The 26,656-nt window shown below is 46.4% G+C and overlaps 1 long non-coding RNA gene across 1 annotated transcript in view; it reads left to right on the forward strand.

The window, feature by feature from the left end:
* Positions 1-5,158: 5,158 nt before the first annotated feature.
* LOC146866012 (uncharacterized) overlaps positions 5,159-26,656 on the forward strand; it is an 84,022-nt gene continuing 62,524 nt past the window's right edge. The window contains exons 1-2 of the long non-coding RNA XR_014976749.1: positions 5,159-5,376; positions 16,625-16,655. This is a non-coding gene — a long non-coding RNA (uncharacterized LOC146866012). The remainder of the gene's footprint in view (positions 5,377-16,624; positions 16,656-26,656) is intronic.

Genomic DNA, 26,656 nt, shown 5'->3' on the forward strand with positions numbered 1-26,656 from the left:
GTGTGTGGCCTATTGCTTGCGGTTACCCACACGGGCGCCATATGTTTTGAATTATCGTGCCCGGACACGGGCGCGATAATTCAAAACATATGGCCTGGTGCTCGCTCTCGCACGCACAGGCTTGTTTTTAAGCCGAACTGAAAAAGTGCTCCTTTTCTCCGTACGAAAAGGTGGACTCCAAAGATGTGCCACCAGATGGCGCTAGAGATCTGTCATTGTAAAAACAGTCTACTTACCTTTTCTTTTTTTTTCTTTCAATTTTTCTTTGTTTTTACAGAGAATACAATCACTACCATTGTTACCGGCTTATCCCAGATTGGATAATAGTTGTTTACGCATTGGTGTATATATAGCTAGCCCCTTTAGAACCAGCTACAAAGGATGGATCAATTGGGTCACGCATCTCAGAGGAGCAGACAATATTGCGCTACAGTTCTCACCCTGGAAAGCGTCCTCGAGAGGGTTGTGGGAAGCTCTTGACACTTACCTTGACTCGTACGAACCCCCATAAACAGCTGTATTCAGAAAACAACAAATCGTCCCCCACCCAATCGTTTGCTCCCTAACATAACTCCGGTGGCCCGGCATTCGGACCTAAAATACCCCGAAAGGGTGTCAGAGTCTCCTTGCTTTTTCAAACAACCCTTACAAAGGGAGGAGAGAGGCTCTGTGATCCTCTGAAATCGATCAGGAAGCTAAGATCATGCGATTGTCAACAAAAACTAGAAAATGGTATACATGAATTGTTTTTATATGAATATGGAAACATGCGATTAATATTGCATATCTTTATTCTTTGAATTAACCACTAATTGCCTGTCATTAATGGATTAAATTGTTTTTGCATCTCTCCTATAATGCAGGTTACAGGGGGCGGTATCGTGGTTCACTGGTTAGATGCAATCTCTGGGAAGTTGCCACCCGGTAACTGGTGTCTGGTGTGTGTTTAGCAGTTAGTGTAAGGTGCTTGTGGGGTGGGGTTAAGGTCGTTGCTTAGGGTCTGGAGGCCTCACTTGCTGGTAGTTTTGAATTCCTAGAGAAGATGTAATATCTACGTCTGGAACCGCAGGTGCCTGTAGGAGCAGCCATTTACAGGATGCTCAGTAACCTTGGGGTTGGTCTTCATTCCCAGTGACTAAAGAGTGATTTGGGCCTGTGTACTCACAGCAGGGTCACACATACTATAATTGTTTGTAATGCGCTGGCAATTCTGAACTAAGCCCTCAGTTTTGAAAGTCGTGCACACTAGTAGGAACATGATTTGGGGAGTCACAGGGAACCACTGAGGTGATGTGATCCGACTTCGAGTAGAAGAAAAGCCTAGTGGCTTGTGCAACAGTCTTTCCTAAGGCACTATGCTGAACACTATAACAAGGCGCTAACGAGCATTGGCATAGCCAATAGGTCTCGCCTTTGGGACCTTATAAGTGTTTAGCCATGCAACACTTGATGTTGTTGCACCAAGGATATTGTGCTGTGGTGAGGGGGCCTAGTAAGTGGTACAAATTGTACCCAGTGCTAGTAATTTTAATGTCACTAATTGACTGCAGCACTTTTTGTGCCACCACTACCGTGACAAAGTGAAAACATGGCTTTAGGTCTGCCACAGCAACCTAGGTGGGCAGCTTTTAAACTGCTAACACAACATGACAAACGAAACCCCTTTTCTGTGTCAAAACCTTCCTTTTTAATATTTATAACTCACCCCTAGGGAAGTCCTTATTAGCCAATAAGACAGGGTTCAACATAGTACAAAAAGCAGGGCATGTTACTTTCATGTTTTACATGTTCTGAAAATTAAAATTCAAAATTGTCATTTTTACAGAAGCCATGCTGGCTGTTCCATTGGCTAACATGGATTCACACCAGCCCCCATGCTAAGAGCTAAATGCCATTTGAGACCACCAAGCTATCAAAGGTATCAAATGAATCATTAGATTAAACCTGAATTAATTCTGAAGCCATATTTAAAATAACTTTTAATGCAAAGGTGACTTTCTTGCCCCAAAGTCCAGAAAGCTGTTTCGGATTAACTTCAACAGTTGTGACCTCAGATAGCCTGCTGTCCTCCTGCCAGGAGGTGTGAAGCGTTCCCAGTAAGCGGAATAAAGGGTCAGCTGGAGGGAGGATGTGTGACCTCCTCGTGACAGGATGGCCCAAGGGTGGTGACCACAGATGGCCCAGCTTCAAAGCGGCTACCACCTCTGAGAAGCAAATGTGAATCATACCTTAGCTTGCCTGCTCCTTCCAAAATGGGAAGAGCCATTACAGAACTGGTTTTCCCAGAGTGGTGGCTAAATATACTGGACGCACCTCTGTGGAGTGCCTGTAGCTCTGAACCAGGAAAAAACGGTTCCAGCATCTTGGATTTGAGCAGAGAGAGACACTGTGGGATTGTTTAGTGTCATCCCCACATGAAATGATGTCAGATGGGCTAGGGTTGCCCGTGTGACTTGTAGCCCCAGCCTAGTAAGTTCTCCTCAACCACAAACTCGAAATTGTCATAAAAATGGCACCCCTGGCTTCCAGCCTCACACCAACTGGACTCTGAAAGGACTGAAGACGGACTGCATCTGCTGAACCTGTGGGGCTGGGATAGGGGGGTACAGAGACTGTAGCAGTCCTCAGAGGGAGGAAAATCGTTCAGTCGGTATCATCTTGGTTTTGTACCAAATAACTCACTGCACTTTTAACATGAGAAACTGGGTTTGGCTTATGTCATGAACCTGATGGGACCGGCTCCCCTTCTTCTTTGTTCCTCCATGTGGAGCAACCCTGAGGCCTCTTTTAACAGAGATGTTATAGACGATTGTCTGGCTTGTGATCACGGTTTAAGCATCCCAAGGCTGAAATATATTCCGAAATCAGTGGAGGCTATGGGAAGACCAGAGTTATTCTTTAACCGCACACTTCAAAAGGGGGAATCTGCTACGATTAAAGATCTGTTTCTGCAAGGGGTAGCCTCCAGAAGGGAAGATTGTGAGGTGATGAGGCCTAACATCAGAGAATTGATGAGCCTACCAATGACCAAAGGGGTTGAGCCATACCTATTGTATGTCACGAACATAAGGGAAAGGGCCTCATTGACGAAGTTTCATTTAGGTACAATCAGATGTCATCTGTGTTTCCCTCTTGGCCAATTTGACCCCAGATCTAATCTGCTTCATCTCTGTGACGAATCATCACCCCAAACACTGGCATGTTTTATTTATTTTTTAAAGTTTTATGAAGTTCCCAGGAAAACTTTTATTTGCTGGTTACTCAAAAGCCAGGGCTTTAATCAATTCAGGCCTGCCCTTTACTACCTGTGGATGCTCCCGAATCATCACGTGTCTCTCTCTGGACAACCATTCTTGAAAAATGCACTTTATTGGTGCAACTCCACAGCCTTTTAAGTATCATGCCCTAAGGATAAGAGCTGACAGTAAATATTTTATGGCCATTTGCAACATGTTTTGAACCCTTTTTAATGTATTTTCCATAAAAAGTTCGCATGAAATTGCTGACGATTGTATTATTGTATTTTAAAAATATTTGTCTGAACTTTTATGTTAATTTAATATCGAAAAAAATGGTCTTGTCAGTTATACAACTCCCAGGCATTTTTACATAGTTGAATGTCTTTAGAAAATTCAGCATATTAGTGCACAATTAATCTATAATGAATCTGTTTCCAATATGATTTTGACAAGACGATGACCTTAAACGCAACTAGTAATATACTTTACAATTTATTTAATTCTATTGCGAGTTTGCACAATTGGTCACTCTGCACAATATGTACTTTATGCACTTTAGATTGCCAAGGAACATACAACTAATTTGACTACAATGAGATGCTGGTTTGATATACAGTGACAAGGATCTGTAACAAATGTACTGTGTTTTAATTTGCTGTTGTTTTTATTCTTTTATGGATTAATCTTAACCCGAATAATGATGTTTTTATTTTTTTATTTGAAACAAAGCTTTTGTTAAACACCAATTTGAAGCATCTTCACATTTTCTCAAATGATTAGATTCGTGCTTGAGCGTGCAGATTCGCTCTATTCAACAGCTTTTGGTGCTTTTCTGCATACCCTTGAAAGAATTACATTATGCCATTTTATGTAAACATGTGAGTGCGCTGTAAGATAAGGAATCCCTTGTAGATGCCTCTGTGTCAGAGGTGATAATGAGCAAAAAGCAGCACCACACAGTCACAGGAAGGCACCCCAAAGGAAACAGGAAGTGCACTAAGTCGCAGGCCAGAACTCATCGGAAGCACCACGCCCACCCAGAGAAGCCACATTTCCAAAAGTACGAGGGTCGACTGAGCAAGCTACCAACATGGTACATAAAGGGTTCGAATTACAGGCCTCCAGAGGCGAGACTCGTAGCTTCATCCTTTCTGTCACCTGAATTAAATGATCACAATTTGAAAATATATATGTGTCTTTCTTTCCTAAGAGTTCGACTCTATTGAAATGTGAGCTTTTTGAAAGCAGTGAGCGCCATTACTGGACTTGAGGAGAGGAGCAGGTCAGGTACGGAGATGTGGATGTGACCAAGTGAGAATGGTTACATTTATACTTCTCTCTGTGTGACAGTTTGTGAGGAGAAGCACTACGCTAAATATGATTTTTTTTTTTAACTGAGAAAAACGTACATTTTAAAATTACTCTGAAAATCTTTTAATATATAAATTGAATGCACTCTGTGCAGACAGTTTGAGAGGAGGAGCGTTATGCTGACCATGTCATTTATTTAAAATCGAGAAAAACGTACATTCTAAAATTAATTTAGTATTATGTCAACTTGTTTTCTTTCTTTATGTATTCGTCATTAAAAAGAAATCAAAACTAAATTACATTTCATTTGAAAGCATCTCTGGCTTCCCGGCACCCATCACCAGAGGCAGAACCGTGAGAATAGAACACATATGACATCACAGGCCCTGCAATGTGATGTCTCGAGCCCAGGACCCGGGTACGCGTTGGCAGGAGGCCTTCACTGCTGCACAGACGGAAACCACAATTATGTCGGTAGCATGAATGCTTCTTTTCAGGTTCACTGCTGGCTCTTTTTTAGCGACAGGAGCTGAATCTCGCCAGGAAATCGAATCGTGAACTTTCCTTGTCCTGGTCCCCCTGTTAACACGAAAAACGTGGTATCGCCCACAGTGTGATGTGTGATGACAGAATAAAAGGTCTCCATTGTGACGTGCGCTCGGTATAAAAGGCTGGTATCCAGGGACATTCAGCACTGCACACAAGGACACCAGAGCGAGAGGACTTCTGCGGTTGACTGGAGCTGGTGACACTGAAAAGCTGGAAGCTACCGGGCCTCAGCTGGCTCCAAAAAGGATGGATGCAGGGGTGGGGCCAAGAGAACAAGGTGAGTAAATGACCCAAATGAAAACGGAACTAAAAACCAAACTGAACTCAAAACTAAACCAAACTCGAAACTAAACCGAAAACTAACTTGAAACTGACTTGAAATTCCCATTTCCCTTAATCCTTAATTTCTTCACCCCATTTCTTTTAACTGGCAGCAATCTCTACCCAATCCTTAATTTCGCTCCAATTAATTTCCTTCTTTTCTCTCCCATCCTCTTTTTTTCCCTTTACATCGCCCGTCTCTGTTTCCCTTCTCTCTCCAGTCCGACCCCATTTCTGGTCTCTTCCACTACACTACACTCCCCTCTCTTCTCTTTCCTCCTAATGCCACACATCCCTTTAATTCCCATCCACAAGTGGCTCCCATTTCTTTCCCTTTCTCTCTCTTTCCTTCATTTCGTGTTCCTTTCCTTCCGTTCACTTTCTACTCCCGTCACTTTCAGTTAGTCATCTCGTTCCTCCCCCTTCATCATTCCCTTCTCATCTTCCCTTTCTTGCTTATTCCCCCTCCCCTTCTTTCACCACATGTACGTTTCCTCTTACTCTCATATTTCTTTCCTTTCACTTCCCTCTTTTCATTCAACATCAATGCCCATTACACGGTACCTCTAAAGCCTTCCCTTTACTCCCTCGCCTTCTATTTCCTTCTTGATCCCTTCAGTACCCAGCATGTCCTCTCCTCTCCTCTCCTCTCCTCTCCTCTCCTCTCCTCTCCTCTCCTCTCCCCTCCTCTCCCCCTTCCCCTTCCCTTCCCCTTCTCCTTTTCCTTCCCTTTCATTACCAAAACCACCAATAGGCCATCACCCCTCTTTGCTTCCACTTCTCTCCTCCCCAATCCCCTTACTTCCACTCCTCTCATCCTCACTCCTCTCCCTTCTCTCCCATCCTCCCACTCCCCTCCTCCCTCCTATATCCCTCCTTTCCTCTCTCTTCTCTCCTGTGCCCACACTCTCCTCTTCCCTTCCACTTCACTTTGCCCTGCCACCCTATTCTGTTCCATCCCCCACTCCCCTGTTACCTTCCACTTCTCTCCTCCCCACTCCCCTCTTCCCTTCCCCCTCTCCACTTTCCTCTCCCCTCTTCTATTGCACATTCCTCCTTCCCCTCTCTTCTCTCCCGTCTCCCACTCCCATCTTCCTTTGAACTTCGCTACTCTCCCATTTCCTCCTCCACTTCTCACCTTCCCTTCTCTCATCACTTGTCTTGGCTCTCCTCTCCTCTCCTCTCCTCTCCTCTCCTCTCCTCTCCTCTCCTCTCCTCTCCTCTCCTCTCCTCTCCTCTCCTCTCCTCTCCTCTCCTCTCCTCTCCTCTCTCCTCTCCTCTCTCCTCGCCTCTCTTCTACTTTCCTCTATCATCTCATTCCCCCTCCCACTTCCATTCCCGCCTCCCCCTTTCCCCTCTTCTCCCCCTCACCCTTTCTTTCCTTTTCCCTTCCCTCCCCTTGTCCCTCCCAGCCCTTCCTGACAACTGCCCTCCCTTTCCATCACCTCTCTTAACTCCCAACTCCTATCCCCTTCTCTCTGCTTTTCTCTTCCACTTTCCTCCCCTTCCCACCACATCCCCGTCTCTCCCCTCCCATTCCCCACATATCCCCTCTTTCCCTTCCAGCTATTCTCCCCTCTTCCATCCCTTCATTCACCCTCTTCCCTACCTCACATCTCTACTTTTCTCCCCTCCTCTTCACTTGCCTACTCCCATCCCACCAGGCTCCATCCATCCTCTCCTCCTCTTCATCCTTCCTCCTTTCACATTCTCCTTTTTTCCTCCTTCCACTTCCTCCCTATCACTTCCATCCTTCACACTCCCCTCTTTCTACTTCCCTCCTCCCCACTCCCCTCTTGCCTTCCACCTCCCTCCTCCCAACCCTCACTTTCTTCTCTCCCATCCCCCACTCCCCTTGTACTTTCTACTTCCCCCTCCTCTCTCCCCTCTCTCTATTCTGTTCTCTCCCACCCCCACTCCACTCTTCCTTCCACTTTTGTCCTCCCCACTCCCTTCCTCCTTTCCACTTCTCTCCTCTACCTTCTATTATATTCCATCCACCCACTTCCCTCATCCCTCTCTCTTTCCTTTTACCCTCCCCACTACTTTTCCCTTCTACTCCCCTCCCCTCCTGTTTTCTCTCCCATCCCCTACCCCCCTGTTCCCCTCCTGTTCCCTTTCCCCATCCCACACATCCCCTCCTCTTACCTTCCATTACCCTTCCCCCATCCCCCTAATCCCTTTCTCCCCGTTTCCTTCCACTTTCTTTCCCTCCTCTCCCTTCCGCTCCCTGCACATCCCACTTTCCATCTGTCTCATCTCCCATCCCCTCCTCTCCACTCCCCTTTTCCTTTCTTCTTCCCCGTCATCTCCTTTACACTCCTGTCTTCCCTTCACTTCAGTCATCTCCACTCCCCTCCCTTCTTCCCTTCCACTCTCCTCCCTTTCCATTCCCTTCCCTTCTCTCCACTCCTTTCTTTTCTTCCACCCCCTCCCTTTTCCAGGTCCCCATTCCCCCTTGCCTACATTCACCTCCCCTTCCTTCTTTCATGTTACCCTCTCCTCCCTCACTTTGCCTTTTCTTCTCCCTTCCTCTGACCCCTTCCCCTCTTCTCTTCTCTTCTCTTCTCTTCTCTTCTCTTCTCTTCTCTTCTCTTCTCTTCTCTTCTCTTCTCTTCTCTTCTCTTCTCTTCTCTTCGCTTCTCTTCGCTTCTCTTCTCCCTTCCCCTCTTCCTATTGCCCCTCCCCTCCCCTCTCTCCTCTGCTCTCGTCCATTCCCCTCCTCCTACTGTCTATCCCCTCCTCTACTCTCCTCTCCTTTCTTATCCTCTGCTTTGCTTTCCTTTCCTTTCTCATCTCATCTCATTGTCCCTCCTCTTCTCTCCTCCCCTCCCATTTTTTCCTCTCCTCTACCCTCCCCTTCTCTCACCTGCCTCCCCTAGTCTCTCCTCTCCTCTTTCCCATCTCTTTCCTTCCCTTCCTCTCCTTTCCCCATATCTCCCTTCTCTCTCCTGCCTCCCCTAGTCTCCCCTCTCCTCTAATTTCTCCCCTCTTCTCCTCTCCCCTCCTCTCCTCTTTTGTCCCCATATCTCCCTTCTTCTCCACTCCACTCCACTCTACTCCTCTCAGCGCATTTCAATTCCCCACCTCTCTACTCATACAATCCCCTCTTCTACACTCCCTTCTGCTCATCTATCCTCTCCTGTCTCCCTACCCCTCGTCTCTCCTCTCTTCTCCCCTCGTCCCAACTCCACACAAATCCCATCCTATCCTGTCCCCTCCCCTCTTCACTTCCCCTCTACTCCTTTCTTCCCCCTTCCATATCCCTCCCCTCATCCATCCCCTCCCTTCTTGTTTTCTCCTGTCTCATTTAGTTTCCACTTATCTTATCTCATTACTCATCTCCCATCCTTCCCTTCCCTCCCCTCCACTCCCCTCCCTTCCCCTCAACTCCCCTCCCTTTTTCTCTTCCCTCCCTTTAATTCTATCTTTTTATCTATCTATCTATCTATCTATCTATCTATCTATCTATCTATCTATCTATCTATCTATCTATCTATCTATCTATCTATCTATCTATCTATCTATCTATCTATCTATCTATCTATCTATCTATCTATCTATCTATCTATCTATCTATCTATCTATTCACTGAAAACAAAGCATACAGGGACACTATAGTTAGGCTGACATTTCACTCTGTACAAAACCAGTTAAATTCAGCAGTTATAGTTAGCTGAGCTAACTATAACTCACGCCCCGGAAATGCATTGCTTATGACCTCACATATTACATCACTCATGACATGGTCAGTGACATCACTGATGATATCTTAAATTACATAATTGATGACATAATCCACAGAATCTGACACACCCACTCACACCCCAATATATCCTTTCATACACCCACTCCAACTTCCACACTAGCATTCTCAAAACCATTGACACAACCATACCCATACTTATACAGCCACTCCCTGAATCATAGGACTACACACACATCCACTCAGTCACCTATACAGCCATACATACACCAACTCACTCACTAATATAACCACTGATATATCCACTCATACACCCATACATCAACTCACAAGGTCAGTCACCCATAGAGCTACTCCCACACTAACTCACTCACCCATAAAGTCAATCACATAGCCACTTACTCACCTACAGAGTTATACACACACCCATTCACTAATTCATACATATACTAACACATACACACCTATACAATCACTGACACAAGCCCACACTCACCAATACAGCCACTCAGAACCAACTTACTAACCAATAAATCCATTAATATATCCACTCATACACCCATACAGCCACTCACACACTGTCACTCACCAATAGAGTCAATTACACAGCCACTTACTCACTTATACAGTTATACTCACACCCATTCACTTATTCATACAGATACTAACACATACTCACCTACACAATCACTGACACAAGCATAGACTCACCCATACGCCACTCTCACAATCACTCAGTCACACATACATTCACTCATATACTCCCAACACTCACCTATACTGTCTTTCGCATATGCAGATACTCTCCCTTATGGCACTGACACACCCATACCACATATCACCAACACAGCCAAACACACACTCAGTCACCCATTCAGCCCCTCACAGTTACACTCACTAACCCATACAGCCACTGAAGCACTCATCAATGCAGTCAGTCACACCTCACCCACCCACACAGACACTCATACAGATACTCAAACACCCAAGCAATCACCCATACACCCACTCATGTACCCACTCACCAACCCATACAGACACTTAGACACCAACTGATAGACTGATGCAGACATTCACATAACCTATCACTCACCCATACATTCACTGAGACACCTAATGACTCACTTATACAGTAAGTCACGCACCCACTGAATCATCCATACAGGCACTCATACACCCACTGATTCATCAATACACCTTGGTATATATATTTAACAGTCATAAACATTTAAAAAACACTCAGTAACTGGATGATGCCATCAGTGATGTCATCAGTGATGTCACTTACCATGTCATGAGTGATGTAATATGTGAAGTCGTAAGCAGTGCATTGTGGGGGCGCGAGTATAGTTAGCTCAGCTAACTATAACTGCTGAATTTCTCTGGTTGTACGGGTGAAATGTCAGCTTAACTATAAGCAGATTAACTATAAGGTCCCTGTAACCTTTGTTTTTTTCACTGAATTTCTAAGGTTTTTAAAAATTGTTTCCTAACTATAACGTCCCTCTAACCCTTGTTATTTTCAGTGAATTTTGAATGTTTTTTAAATGCTAATTCCTAACTATAATGTCCTTGTAACCTTTGTTTTTTTCAGTGAATTTCTATGGTTTTTAAAGTAGTCGTCACATTTGCAGAGTGGTGGAGAAAGGGGACTGGGCTTCTGACCAGCTCTCAGGAATTCCGCTGTGTAGGACTTACAGGAGGTACCCGGAGGGCTTCTTGGCCCCCAAGGTCCCTCAAGAGTAAAGTGGACTTCATCCCCCAACCAGTAGGTTGCCAGGAGCAGTGTTTGAGTGGTGGAGAAAGGGGGCGTGGCCTCTGAAGACCTCTTAGCAATCCCGCTGTATGGGACATATCAGAGATAACAGGAGGGTTAGTTGGCCGCAAGGAAATCCTTGGGTGCCAACTACTACCCTGCCTGTTACCTCCAGTAAGTCTCACAGAGCAGGATTGCTGAGAAGTTGTCAGAGGCCATGCCCCCTTTCTCCACCACTCTGCAAACGCGCCTCTAGACACACTACTAGTTGGGGGAGGAAGGCCCCTTGGCTCCAGAGGGTCCTTGGGGGCCAACAAGTCCTCTTGTTAACTCCAGTAAGTCTCACACAGTGGGTTTGCTGAGAGGTTTTCAGTGGCCACGCCTCCTTTCTCCACCACTCTACAAATGCACTTCCTGGCTCACCTACTAGTTGGGGGATGAAGTCCCCTTGGCTCTTCAGGGTCCTTGGGGCCAACTAGCCCTCCTGTTACCTCCAGTAAGAACCACACAGCTGCATTGCTGAGAGGTCGTCAGAGCCCACGCCCATTTTCTCCACCACTCTGTAGATGCAGCTCCTGGTGCACTGCTGCTTCAGGGATGAAGACCACTTTAGGCCTGAGGCTCTCAGGACGCAAGAGCACCTCATCACAGTGCACCGGGAGGCCCAATTACAGGGTGGTCGAGAAAGGGGACGTGGCCTCCGACCTCCTCTCAGCAATTCCAGTGTGTGGTGCTTACTGGAGGTAACAGAAAGTCTTCTTGGCCCCTAAGGACGCTCAGCAACTAAGGGGACTTCATGCCCCAACCAGGAGCAGGCCAGGAGCTGCGTTTGCAGAGTAGTGAAGAAAGTCGCGGGTCCTATGGCGAGTTGCCGGCTTTTTAAACTTATTTTTTTTATTTTTTCGGAAGGCGGGCCGTGTGGCCCCCTTACCTAGTCCAGTTTGGGCCCCGGGTACCCCGTGATCTGATCTGTATTTAATTTTTTAAATAAAATAAAAAGGGCCATGCGGCCGCTCCTCCCGGGCCATTTTCATCCCGGGGGTCCCCATCCCCGGGGCCTGCCCCTTTTAAAATTTATTTTATCTTTAAAAAAGGGAAGGGGACCACGAGGTCCCTTCCCGAGGCCAATTTTCACACCGGGGACCCCATCCTCCGTGGCTAGGCCTTTAAAAATCTTTTTTTAAAAGGGAGGGGTCCATGCTGATTTTGACTCCAGGGACCCCATTCCCTGGGCCAGGCATTAATATATATATTTTTTTATGGGGAGGGGGTCCCATGAGGGCCACATCCCTGGGCTAGCAATGGCCCCTGGACCCCATCCCATGGGGCATGGCCACCTCGTTGGGGACCGCGTTGGAGCCTCAAGGCTCCCTTGGTCCCGGCCGGCTGTCGCCTCCTGCGGGAGCCGGCGTTGTTTTTTTACACCCAGGGAGCTGCTGACATGCAGCTCCTTGGGTATAAAAAGCAAAGTGTACTCCACTTTGAGCAAGCAAGTGCAAAATGCTCCCGCTTGCTTAAAGCGGAGCACACTGTTTGCTATGGCATGGCAGGAGTCCTTAGCAAACTGCAATGTCCTGCGGTCGGTACCCCGGGACGTTGCTGGAGCTGGCCCTTGGGGGTGTCGGATCCCGGGGCCATCTAGGGTACCTGGAGGGGGGGCCGTGCAGCCACCTCCCATATTCAAATTAGCTCTGGGGAGGTGGTGGTCCCCGGAGCAGCAGGGCAGGCCACAGGGCCTCCCCTCCATTTTTTAATAAAAGAAAGTGCCCTGGGGAGGTCGGGTTCCCCAGGGCAGGGGCCGTCTACGAGGCTCCCCCACCCACATAAGAAGAAATAGCCCCGCAGAGGTGGCGGTCCCCAGGGTTGAGGGCGGGTCTGCATTAATAATGATAAGTGCCAAGGGGAGGTAGCGGTCCCGGGGCTTTGATAAGTCTTAGAAGGAGGGCCCTGTGTTCTCCCCTCCTATATTTATTACGGGGTTATTTAAAAGTAAGCACGGAGCCCCGTGATGCGACTAGAAATTTATTACGATGCGTTTCGACTGTATCCACAGCCTTGCTCACGTGAATGGTGCACTGACTCAAAACTCACATTAAGTAAACACGGAAGACTCGTCATCGTCAATAGACATAAAGGAAGGACATTTCTAGTAAACATAGTAGCAGCCATGTTGAAAGTAGTATCACAGTACATAAAATGGTGGGAGGCCATCTCACTACAAAACTATGTCGATCAAGAGATGGCACCTAGAGGTTTGAGGATTTTCATCACTCCCTCTTATGAGAAACCCAACCCAAAAATGTTAGAAGAATGGTCTCTCAATTCAGCATTGAGCTCCAGACGCATGCTGGAGATACTTATCAAGTATGCCTGGAGCGACCGAGAGAACCTACTACAGGACATCAAAGACTTGCAGGATGACCTTCTGAAAACTATGGGGACTGAGGCATACAATAAGGCTATGGCGGATATCAAGGAACGTCTGATAAAACATGAAGAGGACATAAAGGGACGCAAGCAGAGGAAATTAAACAGAGATTATGCGGATTACGAAAGTGGCCGTATTTTAACATTTAGCTGCAAATACGACCACCTGTATAAAGAAAAAGAAAAAGAAATTGTGATAACCACAAATACCATCACCCCTGAAGGGGACATATCGGAAGTATCTACAGCCAGTGAAACTGAATCGGATGTGTCAAGAGGAGAAACGTCTGGAGAAGAACGCAACACCCGTGCGATTACTTTTTTAGACGAATACAGGACAATGCGCCAAACGCGACAAACAACGAGAGAGACAGAAACAGTGAAAACGAGAGGTCAGAGAGGACGAGGTCGAGGCCGAGGAAACGGAGAAACAGACGCCAACGAATTCGACAACAGTGGCAGAAGAGGCAGAGGAAGGGGCCGCATGGGAAACAGCAAGCTGCGCTCCAAAAGAACATACTAATGGACCTTACCATGGTTAATAAGACTATTATTAATCTTTCGAAAAGACAACCTAGCGATGTAGAAAAGTATACATTATGTCTAGGGCTATCTTTCTGTCCTACCACTAGTTACAACTATGTAGAAACTCGTATAGATCTTTTCAAATATGTGAGAAAGTTGAAACTTAAAAAGTGGCATGCTCTACGCCAATCTAGACCTAGAACAGTCTCCAACACAGAAGCACAAGATGTAGGTAATTATGATCTGAACATTGGAGACATGACCACACTCACCACTATGTTTGAACTCCAGAGCGATACCATCTACAACACAGTAGAGATTGATAATGCAGACACCTCAGCCTCGATAGGTATGACATGTGACTCCGCGGCACCAACAGGTTTCAGACCTCCATCTACCTTCCTACCCACTCTACCCCACGATGGTATTGATACATTTCACGATAATGTCACTAAGGCTCTCATAGATTTGAGACACAGACCACACACTAAAAAGTTTAATAACAACATGACATATGAACAAAGACAGCTGTTAAAATCGCTAGCTGATGATCAAGATATAGTGATACGTCCTGCGGACAAGGGTGGGAACATAGTCATCCAAGATAGGGAGCAGTATATCAAAGAGGCCCTTAGGCAACTGGATGATGGTGCATCTTATATGCAAATCACCAAAGAAACTTACAACGACAGTATCATCACCATATGGGACAAACTTGCTATTTGGAGAGACAAGGGTATTTTGGAGTGGGAGGAGTACTGCTATTTAAAAAGGGATTTCCCGAAAATACCGGTACTATACCTATTACCCAAAGTCCATAAGAATGCAGAGGTACCACCTGGCCGGCCCATTGTGTCCTCTATAGGCAATGTGACCGAACACATCTCCAAATATGTGGATTTCTTTCTCAGCGAATATGTCACCAAACTCCCGAGTTATGTAAGAGATACCAAAGATTTCCTTAGCAAACTAGGTAAGATCAACTGGACAAGTGGCTGTCTCCTTATGACCATGGATGTACAGTCTCTGTACACAATCATTGACCACCAACAAGGTTTGGCTGCCTGCACACACTTTCTGAAACAGAGAAATATCAAATACTGGGAACATAATCTCATGATTATTGAAATGACAGAATTTTGTCTCAAAAATAACATTTTTCTATTTAATGGCATTCTTCACAAACAGCTGGTCGGAACTGCGATGGGTTCATGTCTGGCGCCTAGCTTTGCGAATCTGTTCATGGGCCTCTGGGAAGAAGAATTATTTTCGGGGGTGATTACCATAAAAAACCTTGATAAGATCGTACTCTGGCTCAGATATATAGATGACCTTTTCATCATATGGAAAGGCAGCCACACAGAGGCCCGAGAATTCATACATGAACTCAATGATATTGAACGCAACATACACCTCACAGGGAACATCAGTGAGAGTGTGGTGGAATATCTAGATGTCAAAGTGGAGATCAGACAGAACACCATACACACTTCCCTTTTCCGTAAGGCCACCGCAGGCAATAGCATCCTTCATGCCCTCAGTGGCCACCCAGAAATTTTGAAGTGGAGTATCCCCTATGGGGAGCTCCTGAGGGCAAAAAGGAATTGCAGCAGCAGAGTTGCTTTCGACAAAGAAAGTGCAGAAATGATTGAAAGGTTCAGACTGAGAGGGTATCCCACATGGGTCCTTAAAAAAGCCATTGACAGAGTAGAGGGTATTGAAAGAAAGGATACTCTTCTAGACAAAACATCTGATTCTGCAGACACCATGGATGCTGACACCAGAGTCATCCTCACGTGCAATGCTGAATCGGACAACATCAAACGGATTCTAGCACGTAATTGGAACACACTTAACCCCTTCGATGCTGCGCAGATTCCGCCGCTGTGCTGACGGAATCTTGCGCGGGCGTGGTCATAAGAATGGTTCCGTCATGAGCACAGCTCAACCGTGGGTCATGACGGAACCATTCCGTCATGAGCACCGAAGGGGTTAAAAATGATGGGATTATAGGTCATACCATCAAAGACAGACCCAGTATAACTTACAGAAGGGGGAGAAACCTCAGAGATCTTCTAGTACATAGTGACATCACTCAGATCCAGGCTAACAGCATACAGAATCTTAAAGGTTTCTTCCCATGTGGGCATTGCAAAGCCTGTCCGGCTAGCACCTTCCGTAAGGAGTACACCAGTGGCCAAAGTCAGAGAGAAATCACACAATTTCTAACCTGCAGTACCACATTTGTAATATATGCCATTGAATGTCCTTGTGGGCTATATTACATTGGAAGTACCACTCTAATGGCAAAAAAGAGGATTCTAGAGCATAAACGAGCCATTACCAATAAAGACCCAAAATACCCAGTGGCTCGCCATTTCCAAGAAAGACATTTTTCTAACTCCTCGCTATTGAAATATTTCATTTTTGAGCAGATCCGGATGGATCATAGGGGAGGCAATAGAACATTAAGACTCAGGCAGAAAGAGTCCAGGTATATTTTGGATCTACAGACCAGAGCTCCTGGAGGAATGAATCAGGACGAAGAACTGTCGATACATCTTAGAAAAGAATAAGTTTCTCCTATATAATGTAACTCTGCTTTCTCCCCTTCTATGTTCCTCACTATTCTATTTTTCGGACTTAAGAGACTTTTATTGAGTGTCTTGTGATAGTAGATCAAGTTTTACATTGGATAGCCTCCTATATCCATGAAATGAGTGCATTTGAAACTGTAATTTTGTTTACTTTTTCTGAAGTATAATTTTATTTATTTTGTTTCTTTTGCAGGAGGGAAGGAAAGCACCTAATCACTACACAGGTTGCCCAACCTTTTCTTCGATTTCACCTTTTGTTAACACCATGTGAGACATGCGTTGACTCTGGCACTCATGTTTGCTTCACGGACAATAAGTATTCTTTACTTTGGAGGAAGGCAGCAAGTATTCCACTTATACACTGGTAACAAGGTGGCTCCTCTTGTTGGGTGTCTAGATATGGTTTTGACACGCCTTTGCACTGTGTATTTATAGACCAGTTTAAGCTTCGGAGTAGAGGATCTAGTTGCATTAGGCACAGCAGAGTTTAAGCAATTGCAGTAATCTCAATAAGACATCTCTATTATGTTACATAACTAACAATGATTGTATATGTTTACATTGCTTTTCAATGTCTCCACATTGGGTTGCTCTGCTCTTCTGCTTTCTATTAAGTTATCATTTGCAGTGCTCTGGCATGTGCCCTCAGTTGGTTTACACTACAGAATACAATAAGGGAAACTTTTACCTCCAGCGCACTATGCCGGTATGTTTTTCCCTCCCAACTCCCCCCTTTTTCGTACATAAGAAATGTATTTTGCTTGTTTATTTTGCAGTTCTGCTTATTGTCAACATCTATTTGCAAGTTATATTGTTTGGGCACTTGCCCACGCATTCGCTGACACTGCAGAGTATAATTAACCTCTTTTGTTAATACACTATGATAACATGTTCTCCTTTCCTATCACTTGAGGCATGAGGGTATCGCCATTGAGTTTTACGTAGTATACGGTCATCACGTGTCAGTGCCTCTGGCAGCCACCTGATATATACCAATGCGGAAGAATTCTGATAATTGTATCAGTGTGAGGAATCTGTGAAAATAACAGCAGGAGATTTTGCCCCCTCTTTAGTGTTCCACATGGATCTTGATGTACCTTGTATATTTTATGTACTGTGATACTACTTTCAACATGGCTGCTACTATGTTTACTAGAAATGTCCTTCCTTTATGTCTATTGACGATGACGAGTCTTCCGTGTTTACTTAATGTGAGTTTTGAGTCAGTGCACCATTCACGTGAGCAAGGCTGTGGATACAGTTGAAACGCGTCGTAATAAATTTCTAGTCACATCATTACCGAGAAAGTGTGGTTTGTGGACTGAGAGCGCACGTATTTTGGACTTTTGGATATATATATATATATATATATATATATATATATATATATATATATATATATATATAACCGTCAAATTGCAGAAGCTTTAGGAACGCACACTCGTCGAACTGAACCATCTGGCTTTCTCTTGAGGGCATATCCTTGCACCACTGCTCCGTAGTAGACCTGACGCGTTTCTAGGCTCTTGCCTTTCATCAGAGGTCGTTCAAACACAGGTGAGAGGGGAGTGTCTGGTTTTCTTTATTTATTGAAATACATGCCCCGCCCTCGTGGAATCAGCTAAGTGCTTGCGGTGCATGTTGGGAATCGAAGTCCATCCAGACAATGAAACCTGGGTAGGTCCCTTTCACCATTGCATTTAAAACTAATTATTCACCCATAGTGGGCCCCAGAGTGGAGTACAAGTTACATTAGCCCCAGTTCGTCGAGCCGCAAAACGGGTCCGGACACAGTTCCAACCCACGGCTTCCCTTGAGTAAAGAGGATGGTGCTGCTCCCCGCGGCACGGCGACCGCGAAAAATGTAACCGTCAAATTGCCGAAGCTTTAGGAACGCACACTCGTCGAACTGAACCATCTGGCTTTCTCTTGAGGGCATATCCTTGCACCACTGCTCCGTAGTAGACCTGACGCGTTTCTAGGCTCTTGCCTTTCATCAGAGGTCGTTCAAACACAGGTGAGAGGGGAGTGTCTGGTTTTCTTTATTTATTGAAATACATGCCCCGCCCTCGTGGAATCAGCTAAGTGCTTGCGGTGCATGTTGGGAATCGAAGTCCATCCAGACAATGAAACCTGGGTAGGTCCCTTTCACCATTGCATTTAAAACTAATTATTCACCCATAGTGGGCCCCAGAGTGGAGTACAAGTTACATTAGCCCCAGTTCGTCGAGCCGCAAAACGGGTCCGGACACAGTTCCAACCCACGGCTTCCCTTGAGTAAAGAGGATGGTGCTGCTCCCCGCGGCACGGCGACCGCGAAAAATGTAACCGTCAAATTGCCGAAGCTTTAGGAACGCACACTCGTCGAACTGAACCATCTGGCTTTCTCTTGAGGGCATATCCTTGCACCACTGCTCCGTAGTAGACCTGACGCGTTTCTAGGCTCTTGCCTTTCATCAGAGGTCGTTCAAACACAGGTGAGAGGGGAGTGTCTGGTTTTCTTTATTTATTGAAATACATGCCCCGCCCTCGTGGAATCAGCTAAGTGCTTGCGGTGCATGTTGGGAATCGAAGTCCATCCAGACAATGAAACCTGGGTAGGTCCCTTTCACCATTGCATTTAAAACTAATTATTCACCCATAGTGGGCCCCAGAGTGGAGTACAAGTTACATTAGCCCCAGTTCGTCGAGCCGCAAAACGGGTCCGGACACAGTTCCAACCCACGGCTTCCCTTGAGTAAAGAGGATGGTGCTGCTCCCCGCGGCACGGCGACCGCGAAAAATGTAACCGTCAAATTGCCGAAGCTTTAGGAACGCACACTCGTCGAACTGAACCATCTGGCTTTCTCTTGAGGGCATATCCTTGCACCACTGCTCCGTAGTAGACCTGACGCGTTTCTAGGCTCTTGCCTTTCATCAGAGGTCGTTCAAACACAGGTGAGAGGGGAGTGTCTGGTTTTCTTTATTTATTGAAATACATGCCCCGCCCTCGTGGAATCAGCTAAGTGCTTGCGGTGCATGTTGGGAATCGAAGTCCATCCAGACAATGAAACCTGGGTAGGTCCCTTTCACCATTGCATTTAAAACTAATTATTCACCCATAGTGGGCCCCAGAGTGGAGTACAAGTTACATTAGCCCCAGTTCGTCGAGCCGCAAAACGGGTCCGGACACAGTTCCAACCCACGGCTTCCCTTGAGTAAAGAGGATGGTGCTGCTCCCCGCGGCACGGCGACCGCGAAAAATGTAACCGTCAAATTGCCGAAGCTTTAGGAACGCACACTCGTCGAACTGAACCATCTGGCTTTCTCTTGAGGGCATATCCTTGCACCACTGCTCCGTAGTAGACCTGACGCGTTTCTAGGCTCTTGCCTTTCATCAGAGGTCGTTCAAACACAGGTGAGAGGGGAGTGTCTGGTTTTCTTTATTTATTGAAATACATGCCCCGCCCTCGTGGAATCAGCTAAGTGCTTGCGGTGCATGTTGGGAATCGAAGTCCATCCAGACAATGAAACCTGGGTAGGTCCCTTTCACCATTGCATTTAAAACTAATTATTCACCCATAGTGGGCCCCAGAGTGGAGTACAAGTTACATTAGCCCCAGTTCGTCGAGCCGCAAAACGGGTCCGGACACAGTTCCAACCCACGGCTTCCCTTGAGTAAAGAGGATGGTGCTGCTCCCCGCGGCACGGCGACCGCGAAAAATGTAACCGTCAAATTGCCGAAGCTTTAGGAACGCACACTCGTCGAACTGAACCATCTGGCTTTCTCTTGAAGGCATATCCTTGCACCACTGCTCCGTAGTAGACCTGACGCGTTTCTAGGCTCTTGCCTTTCATCAGAGGTCGTTCAAACACAGGTGAGAGGGGAGTGTCTGGTTTTCTTTATTTATTGAAATACATGCCCCGCCCTCGTGGAATCAGCTAAGTGCTTGCGGTGCATGTTGGGAATCGAAGTCCATCCAGACAATGAAACCTGGGTAGGTCCCTTTCACCATTGCATTTAAAACGAATTATTCACCCATAGTGGGCCCCAGAGTGGAGTACAAGTTACATTAGCCCCAGTTCGTCGAGCCGCAAAACGGGTCCGGACACAGTACCAACCCACGGCTTCCCTTGAGTAAAGAGGATGGTGCTGCTCCCCGCGGCACGGCGACCGCGAAAAATGTAACCGTCAAATTGCCGAAGCTTTAGGAACGCACACTCGTCGAACTGAACCATCTGGCTTTCTCTTGAGGGCATATCCTCAGGTGAGAGGGGAGTGTCTGGTTTTCTTTATTAAGAACTGCACCGCAAGCACTTAGCTGATTCCACGAGGGCGGGGCATGTATTTCAATAAATAAAGAAAACCAGACACTCCCCTCTCACCTGTGTTTGAACGACCTCTGATGAAAGGCAAGAGCCTAGAAACGCGTCAGGTCTACTACGGAGCAGTGGTGCAAGGATATGCCCTCAAGAGAAAGCCAGATGGTTCAGTTCGACGAGTGTGCGTTCCTAAAGCTTCGGCAATTTGACGGTTACATTTTTCGCGGTCGCCGTGCCGCGGGGAGCAGCACCATCCTCTTTACTCAAGGGAAGCCGTGGGTTGGAAATGTGTCCGGACCCGTTTTGCGGCTCGACGAACTGGGGCTAATGTAACTTGTACTCCACTCTGGGGCCCACTATGGGTGAATAATTAGTTTTAAATGCAATGGTGAAAGGGACCTACCCAGGTTTCATTGTCTGGATGGACTTCGATTCCCAACATGCACCGCAAGCACTTAGCTGATTCCACGAGGGCGGGGCATGTATTTCAATAAATAAAGAAAACCAGACACTCCCCTCTCACCTGTGTTTGAACGACCTCTGATGAAAGGCAAGAGCCTAGAAACGCGTCAGGTCTACTACGGAGCAGTGGTGCAAGGATATGCCCTCAAGAGAAAGCCAGATGGTTCAGTTCGACGAGTGTGCGTTCCTAAAGCTTCGGCAATTTGACGGTTACATTTTTCGCGGTCGCCGTGCCGCGGGGAGCAGCACCATCCTCTTTACTCAAGGGAAGCCGTGGGTTGGAAATGTGTCCGGACCCGTTTTGCGGCTCGACGAACTGGGGCTAATGTAACTTGTACTCCACTCTGGGGCCCACTATGGGTGAATAATTAGTTTTAAATGCAATGGTGAAAGGGACCTACCCAGGTTTCATTGTCTGGATGGACTTCGATTCCCAACATGCACCGCAAGCACTTAGCTGATTCCACGAGGGCGGGGCATGTATTTCAATAAATAAAGAAAACCAGACACTCCCCTCTCACCTGTGTTTGAACGACCTCTGATGAAAGGCAAGAGCCTAGAAACGCGTCAGGTCTACTACGGAGCAGTGGTGCAAGGATATGCCCTCAAGAGAAAGCCAGATGGTTCAGTTCGACGAGTGTGCGTTCCTAAAGCTTCGGCAATTTGACGGTTACATTTTTCGCGGTCGCCGTGCCGCGGGGAGCAGCACCATCCTCTTTACTCAAGGGAAGCCGTGGGTTGGAAATGTGTCCGGACCCGTTTTGCGGCTCGACGAACTGGGGCTAATGTAACTTGTACTCCACTCTGGGGCCCACTATGGGTGAATAATTAGTTTTAAATGCAATGGTGAAAGGGACCTACCCAGGTTTCATTGTCTGGATGGACTTCGATTCCCAACATGCACCGCAAGCACTTAGCTGATTCCACGAGGGCGGGGCATGTATTTCAATAAATAAAGAAAACCAGACACTCCCCTCTCACCTGTGTTTGAACGACCTCTGATGAAAGGCAAGAGCCTAGAAACGCGTCAGGTCTACTACGGAGCAGTGGTGCAAGGATATGCCCTCAAGAGAAAGCCAGATGGTTCAGTTCGACGAGTGTGCGTTCCTAAAGCTTCGGCAATTTGACGGTTACATTTTTCGCGGTCGCCGTGCCGCGGGGAGCAGCACCATCCTCTTTACTCAAGGGAAGCCGTGGGTTGGAAATGTGTCCGGACCCGTTTTGCGGCTCGACGAACTGGGGCTAATGTAACTTGTACTCCACTCTGGGGCCCACTATGGGTGAATAATTAGTTTTAAATGCAATGGTGAAAGGGACCTACCCAGGTTTCATTGTCTGGATGGACTTCGATTCCCAACATGCACCGCAAGCACTTAGCTGATTCCACGAGGGCGGGGCATGTATTTCAATAAATAAAGAAAACCAGACACTCCCCTCTCACCTGTGTTTGAACGACCTCTGATGAAAGGCAAGAGCCTAGAAACGCGTCAGGTCTACTACGGAGCAGTGGTGCAAGGATATGCCCTCAAGAGAAAGCCAGATGGTTCAGTTCGACGAGTGTGCGTTCCTAAAGCTTCGGCAATTTGACGGTTATATATATATATATATATTATATATATATATAACAGAAAAAGGAGGTTTTCCAAATCACAAAGTCGCCATGAATTTTCCATAGACTTTTTTGGAGCACAATAGTATGAAAACAGCTGAACAGAATTACACTAATTTGGCAGTACACTAGGTCTTGGTTCAGAAGGTTTGCTTTTTGTAATTTGGGGTAGATCTGTTCAGTAGTTTTGAGCAATTAAGGTACAAAATAATTTGTCCGTCTAGACGGTTTGGTTCGAGGGACTCTTACGCTGCCCCCTTAGCCCTTGTGGGGGGTCCCAGAGAAAACCCCTCTGTTGGCCAACATTTAAAAAAAAAATGTTTTTCCACGATCCTGTGGTACTCCAGTAGGATCTCAGCAAAAAACAAACAACAAAATGGCTGTTTCAATTTAAAACAAAAACTAATATGACCCCCGGGGTGGGCTAGGGCCTGGCAGTTAATATATGGTATTATTTAGGGGAGGGTGGTGTGAATGGAGCCCCCTCCCTGAGCTGATCTTGGCCCTGGGGGCCCCATCTGCATGAGCCTGCCATTCAATACAAATGGTAGGGAGCCACAAGCGCCCCCCCCTTCCCTGAGCTTTTTACAAGCCTTGGGGACCCCATCTCCAAGGAGCCTATAAATAATTAGGGAATGGAGGTGCACGGCCCTCACCCTCGAGCCTTGTTGGGGCCCTGGGGATCCCATATCCTTGGGGCTAATGTGCATTAGAAGGGGAGTATTAGCGCGCCCCCCCTCCCCAAGTCTCCTAATGCCCCAGGGACCCCATCACTGGGCTGAATTAAAGGATAGGGTGAGTGTAGCCCCCGCTCCCTTAGCCTCCTCAGACCCAAGAATCCCATTCCCCAGGGTGGTATTATTTTAAAAGAGGAAGGGCGGCCATACCTGCCCGGTGCTAATATCAGCCCCAGGGACCCTATCTTACAGGGTCCGATACTCGACATTGTCCTGGGGAGCTCACTCTCAGGACACTGTGGTTCCATGACCGGGAGAGAGCAGTTATACTGTGGCAGAGGATGGAACTTTGCTCCTGCCAGGCAGGTGCAGTTAAAAAATTCTGCTCCAGTCTGGGCGGGAGCAAAGGAAAGATGCTGGCTCCCGCCACAACCCACTATGGTGTTGGGTGTAGGGTCGCCCATGGTTGTGGGGCTCCCTCACGACCTTCAAGACTGGCAGCAGTGTGGGTGCCCAAGTGGGCACCTAGACAACCACTGAAATGTAAAAAAAGAAGACCGGTTCCTGTCTGGGGAGCAGGCGGGGGCCTCGGAGGCCCATGGGCTCCCCATGTGGGGCCCAACAGAAATGGAGCTGTGAGTTCCCCAGGTGAACATCAAGGCACCCACATAAGAAAAAATATGCCAACTCCCATCGGCACCGAAGATGTGTCCTGGCTCGGGAGCCGGGTGGGGCTGCAGGGGCCCTGAAGCTCCCCCATGGCTCCCAACCACAATTAAACATGTTGGTGTCTCGGGTGATGCCGTGACACTCATGAAAAAACACTAAAAAAAAGAAAAAGTGAATAATAAATGAGCATCAGCAGCCGCTCATGTCTTATTCACTGCTCCTTGAAGAAGTGCCCTATAGTGCCCTGCAAGGGCTATTTATATTTATTTATTAGCTTGGTGATATCTCTAGAAGGGGCAGGAGCACCACCAAGCAACCTCCCAGAAACATAAACAAGCATTGGCATAGCCAATAGGTCTCGCTTTTGGGACCTTATAAGTATTTAGTTATGCAGCACAATATCCTTGGTGCAACAACATCAACCATTGCATGGCTAAACACTTATAAGTTTCCAAAGGCGCGACCTATTGGCTATGCCAATGCTTGTTTACATTACTTTCAGTCATTTGCACATAACTAAAAATCATTAGCAAAGCCAAAACATGTTACATAGTGAAGACCTAGTGGCTTTGCCAATACTTGTTCTTTGTTCTGTTGGATGGGAAATGGGGGTGGGTCCCCACGCCCTGCTGGTTGTGAACAGTTACACCGGTAGTAGTAGGAATTGTAGGTGACCCTCGTTATTTTCATTAAGCCACTACTATTGGTCTTGTAGGTTGGTGCGCCACCAGTGTGCTTGAATTTCTTACTGAATTTTTTACAAGTGTCAAGTCGTTTCCCGCACAGAGACTAGGGTCTCACTGCTGGTAATTTTAAAATGAGACATTTGACCCAGGCACTGGGAGGATGAGAGACCGGGCATTATCACCAGCCCTGCAATGTCATTCTCTGCAGCCTTCTTCCCGTTTGTACATAATAGTGTGCTGACAGCAATTTACGTTGCTGCAAACAATAGTACCTCATCTGGGGCTTCATTACCCCCCCACTGCAGCCTCTGGATTGAGGGGTGGAGGGGCGGTGTCACTGGGCAATCCCTCTGTAATGTGAAAGGCTTACATTGTGTATGGCTCCTTTGACTGAATGGAGATTTGGCTTCTAAAAAGCTCTTGTAGTATGACCTCTGGCAGTGGAAGGAAAGCAAGGAGGTGGGGGGTGAAGAGAAGGAGGTATGTCCAGAAAGATTGAGATAGGGTGTATGGATGACTGTAGAGCTGATTGGGAGTAAGGATGTAGAGAACATCGACGGATAGCGAGATGGATGCAGAGTTGGATGACTGGAGAGCAGGTTGGAGGGATGGATAACATTAAGGATGGATAGTGGGTGTATAGAAGGGTGACCGGAGAGAAGAATGAATGGATGGCTGGAGGAGAAAATAGAGTGGCAGGATGAAAGAAAGAAGGAAGGTTCAATGGATGGATGGCTGAATAGATGCATGGACGGATGGGTGGATGGAAAAGGTACCAAAATGACCTCAAGAAGGAAGGAAACGAGTTATAAAAAGACAGAAAGGAGGAGGTTAAAAGGAAGGACAAAAGGCCGAAAAAGGATGGAGAAAAGGAAGGAGTGCAATTTCAGAATTCCCTTCCCTCAGTGGACACAATCTCCCGAATGAATGAGGGGTTCATTTACCACACCCACTCACTCATTTTATTTTTCTGGCACTCTCTTGATCACCAGTGCAGCAAAATTACTGATTTCCACCTTGAATATGTTGATCCCTTTTTAAGAAGGTGTCTACAGAATATGATATTGGCAGGGACTATATCATAGGAAGCCATGGTGCAAATACATGCTAACCACAAGAAGATAGCGAGTATTAATCTTGATAACTGGTAGACCCAGAATCTTAGAACCGTAGGCACTAACAGAGGCCCAGCAAAATAAGTCCATAAAATACCAATAGAATAAAAACAGGGGAAATTGTGTGTTCATAAGTACCTCAAGCTTAACCAGTAATCAGTAATGCTCCCTATTAGTCATGATGGGTAATACTCATATGTTGAGGCATTTAGAGAATCAACATGTTCTACATTGACAATCCTACTGCTGACCTGAAAACCATAGCATGGAAAGAGGCAGAGTCCCCATGTTCTCTGACACACATACATACATGACAATAACAAGTATTGAAAATGCAATAGGTCTCGCCTTTGATTAAGTTAAAGCCATTTGCTTTGCTAATGGGATTCTATAGCAAAGCAAATGGCTTTAACTTAATGAAAGGCGAAACCTATTGCATTTTTAATGCTTGTTACTTACAGTTGTTGCTTACGAGAAGCAAGGCTGGCAGTAACTGCGCCTCTTTTACTGCCAGCCTTGCTTCTCGTAAGCAAAGATTATAAGTAGGCAGTGTGTTTTTATGCACCACTTGAAGGCTTTTTAAATACACAAATTAAAAGGCATTATTATCTACAATGCCAATAGCTCAAACTCTCGCAAATGTGAGACCTATTGCATTACCAATACTTATTCTCTCATCTTACCGTGGATAGATAACTGGTAGAA

Source organism: Triturus cristatus, chromosome 2_1 (genome assembly GCF_964204655.1).
Source record: "Triturus cristatus chromosome 2_1, aTriCri1.1, whole genome shotgun sequence".
NCBI classification, from domain to species: Eukaryota; Metazoa; Chordata; class Amphibia; order Caudata; family Salamandridae; genus Triturus; species Triturus cristatus.